Here is an 11040-nt window from a genome sequence, read left to right as displayed (position 1 = left end):
GAAATCTTGAATATAGTAAATGGAAATTTTTTGGAAATAAGCTGCAGTCTAAAGATAGATAAATAAACTTAAATGAAATTGATCCAAGAATAGAATATTTAATAAAACTGTTTCATAAAAATTACATACCATTTTTAATGTAACTGAAGCAAGTATTGATTTTAAAGGTAGACGACTACTAGATTTAAGAGGTCCAATAAGTGGTCACAATGCAGTTACCATTCAGTACTTTGCAAAACAAATATGTTACAAAAACTGATTATACAATTATTATCAATAACTATGTCACTACAGCACATATTAATGAAAAAATTATCAAATTAATGGTGATAAATACAAGGGTCGGAAATTTAATAGTGGCACAAAATAGATACGTATTTCACAGTTTTACTGACCTTCAAATTAGTCACCAGCATCGTGTATAGCCCATTGCCATTAAGGGGAGGTCATAGGATACTCTTAGCAGTGCCAGTTGTGTTGACAGTTTGAGCGACGTGGTCTATTGCCTGACAAATTTCTAGCAGCTCTGAAGTGAATGCCATTAAGTGTTTCATTCATTTAAGAAATCGAGTTGAACTCACGAGGGCTTATGTTAGGGGAGTGCAGTAGGTGGTATAGCACTCAGCAGGCCCATCAGTCAAACAAATCAGCAACAGCTTGCACTGTATGTGATTGAGGAATGTCCTGCAAAATGGTCCGGTCCTGCAGAAAGTGTCATCACTTCTGTCTTTATGCTGTTCATTTTTGGAACTCAACCTACGACCAGGATATAAAGTTTCAGATATCTGCAAAGTGTGGAATTTTAGAAATAAAAGAAACTTGTTGTTTAAAAATTACCTGAAAGACTTCGTGAAGAAAAACTAGAAACTAGCCCCCCTAATAAGACGTATACAAAATATGTAAAGCACTCCGTCTTCAGGCCACAAGTGGCCCATCAGGACCATCCGACCGCCGTGTCATCCTCAGTTGAGGATGCGGATAGGAGGGGCGTGTGGTCAGCACACCTCTCTCCTGGTCGTTACGATGGTTTTCTATGACCGGAGCCACTACTATTCGGTCGAGTAGCTCCTCAATTGGCATCACAAGGCTGAGTGCACCCCGAAAAATGGCAACAGCGCATGGCAGCTGGATGGTCGCCCATCCAAGTGCCGGCCACGCCCAACAGCGCTTAACTTCGGTGATCTGATGGGAACCGGTGTATCCACTGCGGCAAGGCCGTTGCCAAAATATGTAAAGGGAAAATAGCTATTGACTTAGAGCCTGGTAGCATAAGAGAAAATTCACAAAAACGATCTGTTGCTACAATATGTCTAAATTCATTATGGAGAAAAATTTGGACCACATCAAAATGTGAGTAGAATTGAGCATATGACAGATTTACAACACTTTCATGAGATACAATTGGATGATCGATTAGATAATATAGACATAGTATAGATAATATAGACATGGTTCAAATGAATATATAACATAGATAATACAGAAACGGTTTAGATGAAGTACAGTTTCAAGTATTATTATGTGGAAAATAATAAAGCTACAAATAGTTTTATTGCAGCATGCACTACATCAAATGCAAGACATAAATTATATGTTATTTTAGATAAGCTACGAAAACCTGTTAATACAGACAGTTTAGTACTTATTGATAATGGTGAAAATATTATGGAAGCAGGAGGTAAGCTACATGAATGTACTAATGAACTAAGAAAAAAATTGCATTACAGATTGGATTTCGAATGAACCTATAAGTTATTATTTTGAGAAAAATAATGAAAACCCAGAGATGAAAATGAAGGAATTCACTTTAAACTCTAGGAATATTCAGAAGCTGAATGGGGAATCTATGATATGATTAGCTGAGGATAAGGTGAAAGAAAGATACGGTTAGGGTACAACCACATAACTAGAGATATAAACAGTAAAAATTTAATCAACAAACCAGTTGAGAAAGATTTCTCATTGCAGTATTATAAGAGAATAATTCCAGAAAATTATGACACAGTACCACACAGATTTTAAATTTTATTATAATTTTTTATTCTATGTAAATGGAAGTCTTACAAAAGAGGCTCAACAACACTAACAATACTAATTTCTTTAAAATGTTTAGTGAGCTACAATCACATTTTTTTTCTAACATTGCTGGTTGCGAATATTTGAACACTAGACATGAAAATAAAATATTTGGAACAAATAACGAATTTAAAATTATATTGCCACATAAATGTTTGAAATTAATTAGTAGTTGGAATTTTCAGTTTTTTGGAGAAGGGAATATTAAACTGAGATACATAGGAAAGAAGAAAGTTTAAAATAATGATAATGGATTTCATCATCTAGATTATTTTCTTTAAATTTTATACACATGTTTTCTGGTCTTTCTCAAAATCTCTTTTTATATCAGAGTAATCTTGTAGAGCTGGCGCCCCCCCCCCTTCATATCATAATGACCATCCAACACTGAATTTGATACACCAAAATGAACTTCTTTTTAAATTAATTGGGGTGCACTCAAAATCCCATTATTTTCAACTAAAATTAAATTTCATCTTATTAATATTATGATTACATGGATTTTAAGAAGACAGTATTAGGAATGGCCTGCAATTTTTTAGTGCAGTTTTAAGTGATGTAGTTCTAGATTTATAAGTAGTATGTGGGTATGTTGAGCACAGTTGGTATGTTTCTGTTGCACACACTTTTTAACAATTGAATTAATTATACAGTACAATATAATATAATAAATTTAACTATGTCTTAAAAAGGTGTGCACAATAAAAACATACCAACTCCACTCAACATACCCAGTATTGCTAAGGTAAACACGTATTTATAGTAGACACATTAGCATTCACTAGTTACTGGGGATACATGATACATATCTGCTGCCATCTTACTGCATCAGATGTTCCGCATTTTAGCAGAAGTAGATAGACTTGTAATCCTCTGAATGTCACGATTTCTTCGCTTTTTGAGACAATACAACCATCAGATGTAAGTTGGCTAATTTTGTAAAGGGCTCCTAGAAGTGTAATTCAGCAAGTGGTGCCATTTATTTGTACTTTAAGACAATATAGGTGATTGAAAACCTTAATTTTGACATACGTGGGATAGGACATTAACATCATCATATCTTCAGGCATTGTTTTGAGATGATGCTATCCACATAAAAATGAACATGAATCAAAGTGCAACACCAGTTCACTCAAACTACTGTTCAGTAAAATTCAGAGAAGCAAAAAAAAATATTGCAGCGAACTGGCTTCTTATTCAAATAAATACTGGCCAGTAACATACAAAATAGTGAAAAAATTGTAATAAACTGATTATTACACTTATTGTAACGCACAGAACCTGAAGAGTGACTTTAATTTCGGTTGATAGCAGATGATACGATCTGTTTTGGAAATATCTGCAGATTTAACATATTAAAATTATCTGACATTGCCAGTGTTGTAGGAGCTGTTCTTTAAATAGTGCTGTAGCCTTTTTTATCAGAACTTTTTATTTGCCAAGATTGAAAGGGATGATACATCGATTACTACTTTTGGCGAGTTAATGGCCATCTTCAGATATAATAATAGAAAGCAGTGTTACATCAATTACTGAAGCAATACACTTGGTCATAAATGTGTTCACAATTCCAAAATCGAAAACTGTAGTTCTGAATTTTCAAGTTTGGAATCTTAATATCATTGTGACAAAGCATTGTATTTCAGTATGTGATCTGAAGATGGCCATTTTACTGGTTGAGACTAGAAATCGAGTATCCTTCCTTGTAATTTTGGCAAATAAAAAGTTATCATAAAATGAATTCTGTTGTAATTTTAATCGCATTTACAGCATAACAATTGACATTTACGTTCGCTAAGTCATGTTATTCGGTTTTATGCTATCTTCAAGAGACGCCTGTTGACATTCACCTTCTGTGGTATTTTGCAAACAGCGATAAAAGACTTAATTCCAGTGTGAGATACATTTGTGTCATTCATGACACAAAATTTATTATTTATGATATAAAGTGCTAAATAAATCATTATTTACATGGAAAACCGACCATACCACTGTGTTCAGTGGTATAATATACCACACGGTACTTACTTAATTCAAACTAAATGGCAACTGAGATCGGTCAGCGTGCACTACTGTTAAAAAAGTTCTGCAAGTATGGAAACAATATGGGGTAGAACCTGGATAATCTCCTGACTTTGCAGCAGCGGCACTATGCACACACACACACACACACACACACACACACACACAACGACTTCGTCAACAATCACGACTGTGACCTCAAGCTTCCAAAATACAAGGTGACAATTGTCGAACTATATGAACTAAAATCGTCATAACTTCTGAACGGTTTGCGTTAGGACGTTCAAACTGCATGGTTGGGCATGATGGGAGTCAGTATGCATATTGTTCTTTGGTTCAGTGACGAAGCCCACTTTCATTTGGTTGGGTTCGTCAACAGCAAAATTGACCATTTAGGAGACTGAGAATCCGCATTTCATCGTCAAGGAGTCGCGTCATCCTCAATGAGTGACTGTGAGGTGTGCAGTGTCCAGTCACGGAATGATTGGTGCGGTATTTCTTGATGGACGGTGACTACCGAACAGTATATGAAGGTTTTGGAAAATGGTTTCATCCCTGTTATCCAAAGTGACCGAGATTTCGACAAGATGTGGTTCATGTATGACGGAGCTGGACCTCATCGAAGCAGGAGAGTGTTTGAAGTCCTCGAGGTGCAATCTTTGGGGACAGCATTTTGGGTCTGGGGTGCCCAGAGGCCATGGCATGGGCATCGATTGGCCGCCATATTCTCCGGATCTGAACTCATGCAACTCCTTTTTGTGGGGCCCTATTAAAGACAATGTGTACACTAATAACACTAAAACCATTTCTGAGCTGAAAACAGCCATTCAGGAGGTCATAGACAGCATCAATGTTCCGATGCTTCACTGGGTCATGTAGAATTTCGCTAATCATCTGCGTCACTTCATCGCCAACGATGGCAGGCATATCGAACATGTCATAATCTAAATCCGAATATCTGTAGTGACGTTTACATGTGAAATAAAGTGTGTGCACGCCGTAGTTTGTAACTAATTTCTGTTTCTTTTTTTTTCATGTAGTTCAGTAATCGTCACCCTGTAAGTCTCTAAAAGAGGCAAAGGGATTGTGAGGACGTTAGTTGGCACAGCTATTCCTCGTTCTGGTTTTGCTCTGTTTGTTAGGCCCCAACCTTTCCAGTTAAAAATGAGCTGATCAATAATAACTGCAGACTTTTTTACTTGTTTGGACATATCTAACACTCCAGGAGTTCAGATCAAGCAGTTTTGTTCATCTACCAGTGACAAGTCTTCTTTACAACATCTCTTCACCAAAGATAAAACGGGGAAATATTTCACATAATAGAACATTAATTTGCGCTCAGAGTCATAATTTACGAAAAATCCACAGTAGAATTGCGGAGGATAGTGGTGGAGTTGTACAGTAAAGTGATAAATTACTTACTGTACTTTTATCACCTCCACAACGAAGTGGCAGTCTGCTGCGGAAGATATTAAATCGTCTACAGAAAGGAAAATTAGCCTTCTCACTTCTTTGTTTGGTCGCTAACAACGATAGTCCAGTTGTCAAAAATTTATTTGTTTAGGCGTTTCGGGCATTGTCCACAATCAGGACGTCATGTAAAAGGACTTTCTACATAGTGGCGTGCCACATGATTTCAGTCTTAACGCTGGAGCTCAATTAAGATTGAAACGGCGTGAAACGAATCTATTGTGATTAAAACCATTTAGATTGTTTAATACGAGAGACCTTCAATAATTAAGGAGACATAATGATATAGAAAAAAACTATGTGTTTTACAAAACGAGACTTTTACTACTTCTCAACACTATCTGCACCAATATTAATACACTTCTCCCAATAATGAACCTTTTTTTTTTTTTTTAATACCTGATGCAAAGAGGTGTTTCTTGTTCTTTGTGCCACTTTCCCAGAAGCCATTGTTCCATACTTTGTCTTTTAGTCTCAGTTCAAAATGATGAAACGAAGTGAAAGGTCATATTCCCTTCCATAGCGTTATTTTAAGTCCGTACACTTTGAGTCTTGGTTCTTTGTGTTGTGGTATTAAGACTTTCGAGGCCCAACTTGCACTAGTTTTGTTGTACTTGCGCTTGGTACAGATAATGTTATGAACCATGCTAACACCTAATGGAACTGTTTTTGCTATATGTTCAACTGTAACAAGTCTGTATTCACGAATAATCTCGTCAATGTGGGTTTGAAGCAAAGTTAACATTTCTGCTGACTGCCCAGGATGTTGCTTGTCAGTCACTGAGGTTAAAAAATTCGTGAACTGTTCTGCCCACTTACAATAACTTCCGCTGTTCGTACAACTTTCATCATAACAAAAAGGCATTGGAGAATGGATTTCACCCAGTTTTACACATTCAGGGAGCAAAAAGAGTTGTTCAACTGAGGTGGAAAGTTCAAACAACCGCACCATCGTTAAATGCACTTTTTATCCGTCAGCTGTTCACAGCTCATCCTAGTGATGAAAATCGGAAGCATGAAACTAAAAGGCTCCTGAAAACTTTTTCATTTCTACATCAGTTTGACTCTTTAATTGCTGGATGTCCTCGTATATGTAATTATTCATCATCTCCTTTCGGCTACTGCCGTCCTCAGAACAGTTACCATGTATGAAGTCCTCTTAAATGATGTTGTGATGATGGGTTATGCCCGAAACGCGTATAAGAACAAATTCTTAACAATAAGTAAACCGTTATGATTAGCTACTCAATAAAGCAGTGAAAAGAGACATGCAGAGTGTTGACTACTATAACATGAGACTGATGTGTCGATGTCATTTACACATTGTTGAGGGAGTCTGAGTAATAGTCTGGTTGACAACGAACACTGTTAATAAATCTATTTCAGTATAATACAACTATAGCTTCTGGATAGTCTGTAAACATGCTGACACCGTCTGGCCATTTATACTCTTGCATCGCATCCCCAGAAATTGCTTTGGGTCGCTGACTGTAAACGCCATTCCAGACTACTTACTTAATTTCTCTTTATTTAAGTACTTGCTGTCATTGAGACCTTAATTAGTAAGAAAACTAATTATTGTGTTATTTAAACTTGACTTAGCAGTCGAGTCTAATAATTACTCCTCCGTAATTCCCATGAATATTCTGACACTTAACACACTAAAACAGAAATAAAATAATGACAGCTATGAAGAGGAAGGCCATCCATTTCATTTCACCTGCTATTAATATATATCGTATCTGATGAGTTACACAAATTTGCTTACAACTTTCGTATTTCAGGAATCTGTCAATTTGAGGGATGCTTCCGCTGCGTCTTTGATGCACAAGATTTACTCCTGGATTGCTAGCCTGCTCGAGAAACGTAGTCCTTCCTGCTACGAGGATGATTTGGACTTGCCAACATTGTAGATTAAGTCTGGCAACATTGTGATAGCAGAGAATGACACAGAATTATCCTACTAATTAAGCTTGATTCTGTCTACGTATTTCAATTAAATATTCTGAACGATATTCACTTATGGTGTGACATCTAACAATCAAATATATATTTTTAGTCCAGGAAGGTCTTTCCACGCAGAAAGTAAAACTAATTTCGTCTTCGTTGAGAATTATCTTTCTTAGCCATTACTAATACTATGAGGGAGCAAAAAGTACTCCAATAGATCGCTGAGCCAATAGAAACAACGTCGCTCACTGGAACCGAAGTTACGTTTGTTCCAAGTTCTAATCTCACAGGAGACTCTTATGTGACAGAGCTACAGCGGTTCGGCATGCTGAATGTGGCAAGCTATTCATATTAAAATGGTCCTACATGACACGGGAAAGCTATTATCCGACTTCATTTCTTCGTTAACACTCACCTCATACAGGGCATAGATGGTCGAGCTTCCTGCCTCCCCCCTTCTATCAAATCCAAAATCGTCACAAACTTATGAACCAATCTGCTTTTCTCTGTAACTGTCGCATGTAATGGTAGCTTACATACCTAGTATTCCTCAAGTGATATGCTGTGAGAACACTAGTAACAACGTTATTCTCACTACACGGCTTACGCATAGTTTATAGAAAATATTTCTCGTCCAAGTCGAAAGTACGACATTGATCAGTCTTATGTTTGCCTGTGTGTGTGTGTGTGTGTGTGTGTGTGTGTGTGTGTGTGTGTGTGTGTGCGCGCAAACGTAGATCAAAGGCTCAAGACGCGATCCGTCGCGATCGCCTGGGCTGACGTCGGGTAGCGCCGGTTGGCCATACGACGGCGGGTCTGAAATTCTTCTGATCAGAACATGTAGCCAACAGGTTATCACGGAACGTTTTTGTGAGGTTGGGTTATAAAATGAAATAAATTGTTTCTGAGCTTCCGACAGACTGACACTGTTAGCAGACTGACGAGTTGTAATTAGCTACATTATGGAAGAATCGGGTTCAGTAATGCACCTTTTCTTTTGTACTGCGCGACGTTTACTATGGAGAATAGCTTAAGTGGAACCAGCATTTCCTGTGAAATCTTCCGCACCCTACAGTGTTGGCAGTTCGTGTGGATGGCTGTCAAGCGCTTATATTTCAATGACTGCAAAATGAAGTTGAATGTGCCCACTGGGTAGCTGAGCTGGTTAATGGCGATTCAGTCGTGCAAGAGATGGCTATACTGAACTAACTGTAATCAACTCCTGCTTGTCGGGAAGTCAGAATTCTCATCCGATGTGGAGCACCAGTGCTGCGACAAAATCATGACACATCCATATGAGGAGTTACGTGTGTGTGTGTGTGTGTGTGTGTGTGTGTATGTGTGTGTGTGTGTGTGTGTGTGAAATCTTATGGGACTTAACTGCTAAGGTCATCAGTCCCTAAGCTTACACACTACTTAACCTGAATTATCCTAAGGACAAACACACACACCCATGCCCGAGGAAGGACTCGAACCTTCGCCGGGACCAGCTGCACAATCTACGACTGCAGAGCCTTAAACCGAGGAGTTACGTTGTCTGGAGCATGATACTAAGTTAGTATCTGCAGGGAGTAAGGGTTCAGTTCCTTCTTCAGATGAAAGCTTTTAATAGGCACTGTTAGATCCTATTTGCCCCTGATTATTCCAAGTAAAAGAATATACGATCTCTTCGTGGTTCCACATCCACATTATTCCCTTCGCTACCGACTACACGTTAGGCTGGGCCATGACAGAGGCGTAAGTGGCAGCATGTAGAAACCCTGCCACCAATAACCTTTCTTACAGTAGTAGATATTTTATTTTAGATAAAGAATCAAACATCTTTTACAGTCACTGGACACTTATTCTATCTTTTATTTTATGTTGAGATGTTGCACATATGGGATCTGGTTTAACGGGATTTGATCAATTTGTGTTGACGTAGCGCGATCAATTCATTGTTTTCCCAAGTTTCCAAAATCCTCAAGTTCTCCACGTAATGTGCGTGTCAGGGTTAGAATCCTGGCTCGGCACAAAGGTTTTCTAAGCACATCTCGCATCTGATGAAAGAAATCTACATTTAATATCCATTCGTGCATAGAAAACAACGGCGATAGATGCCGGGTTCGAATCCTGGAAGGCAGAAATTATTAATTTTCTCCTCACTGCACTTCCAAGCATCTCGCTACTACTGACGTAATCGATATCAGATCTTTGTATGTGCGACGATTACCGTTGCGGTCGCGTCTCACAACAAATGAACACTCGGACGAATGTGGTTAAAGTTTTAAAGTTCTGTGCCCTGTCAAATGTTTTTACAAAGATTTTAGGGAGAGGATTTTAATTTGCTCACTGTGTGACAAGCTCGCCTATATTTTATGTAAGTGGCCAGCCAATAACAATTTCCTGTGACATTCTTGTTGCTATGTTTCCCCTTTCCTAACGTTTTACTTTCTTAGGTAGCATTTTCCTTCTCTTCCTGCTTTGTTTGAGTGTGTGCTTTAGTTTTCTTAGGTCTGTCCACATTCGTTCCTTTTAATGTGTGTCAGGGCGCTGATGACCTCAATGTTGAGCGCCCATAAGCCCCAACACACCACCACCACCACCAATAACTGAAATTTTTATGACCCTTTGTTTCAGATAACACTGCACATAGATCGGCGTGCCATCTTGAAGATAGTGGAATTATTAGTGATACGTTGTTGACAATGAGGTTTCGATAGAGTACTTGATGCTCTTAATCATGGTTTTTCTAAGAGATTAGTTCATTAATCAGTTTATGGAAGAGCACTCGCCAAGTTAACGATGGTTAATAGATGGTTGAAAAATCTTTTGGAGAAGAAGAATTCAAGAATGAATGATTTGTTGAGAGTTACGGTCATCATTTGTGTCAAGTACTGACGGCCTTGCCGCAGTGTTAACACTATTTCCCCTCAGATACCGAAGTTAAGCACGGCCGGGCTGGGCTAGCAGTAGGATGGGTGGCCATCCTATTTACCGAGCGTTGTTGGCAAGCAGGACGCACTCAGCGCTTGTGAGGCAAACTGAGGAGCTACGTGATCGAGAAATAGCGGCTCCGGTCTCGTAAATTGACATACTGCTGGGAGAGCAGTGTACTCACCACATGCCATTCCACATTCGCATCTATTGTCGCCTGTAGGTTGAGGAGACGGCGGCCTGCCGGTACCGTTGAGCCTTCATGACCTGGTCGGGCGGAGTTTAGTTTATTAATGAGAGTGGTAACACTTTACAAATGTCACTTTTTGTAACAAATTTGTGTTTATAAGCGTTAAGGACTGGCACAGGTAGTCCTTGATATTTGTAGTATCGTGCTATTAATTTACAGCTGGAGTTAATTGCCATACCGATACAGAGCAGTGATTTCTAGTTGTCAGTTGTGGTAACCATTTTGTACACTTAAGTGACAGTACCGAAACGATATTAGAGGACATCCAAGACAGTTATGCTATGTGGGCTACATGCAAATCAGGCGAGAAACAATTCAGGTCGTTCGGATAGTTTTGTGCATGGTAGTAACATGAG

At 38.5% G+C, this 11040-nt stretch overlaps 1 pseudogene; it reads right to left on the bottom strand.

Moving 5' to 3' along the window:
* Positions 1 to 1106: 1106 nt before the first annotated feature.
* LOC124558884 lies at positions 1107 to 1223 on the bottom strand (annotated as a pseudogene).
* Between the last annotated feature and the right edge of the window lie 9817 nt (positions 1224 to 11040).

Source organism: Schistocerca americana, chromosome 1, assembly GCF_021461395.2.
Source record: "Schistocerca americana isolate TAMUIC-IGC-003095 chromosome 1, iqSchAmer2.1, whole genome shotgun sequence".
NCBI classification, from domain to species: domain Eukaryota; kingdom Metazoa; phylum Arthropoda; class Insecta; order Orthoptera; family Acrididae; genus Schistocerca; species Schistocerca americana.
The sequence above is the reverse complement of the archived record's forward strand: the minus strand, read 5'-3'. Positions and strand labels throughout refer to the sequence as shown.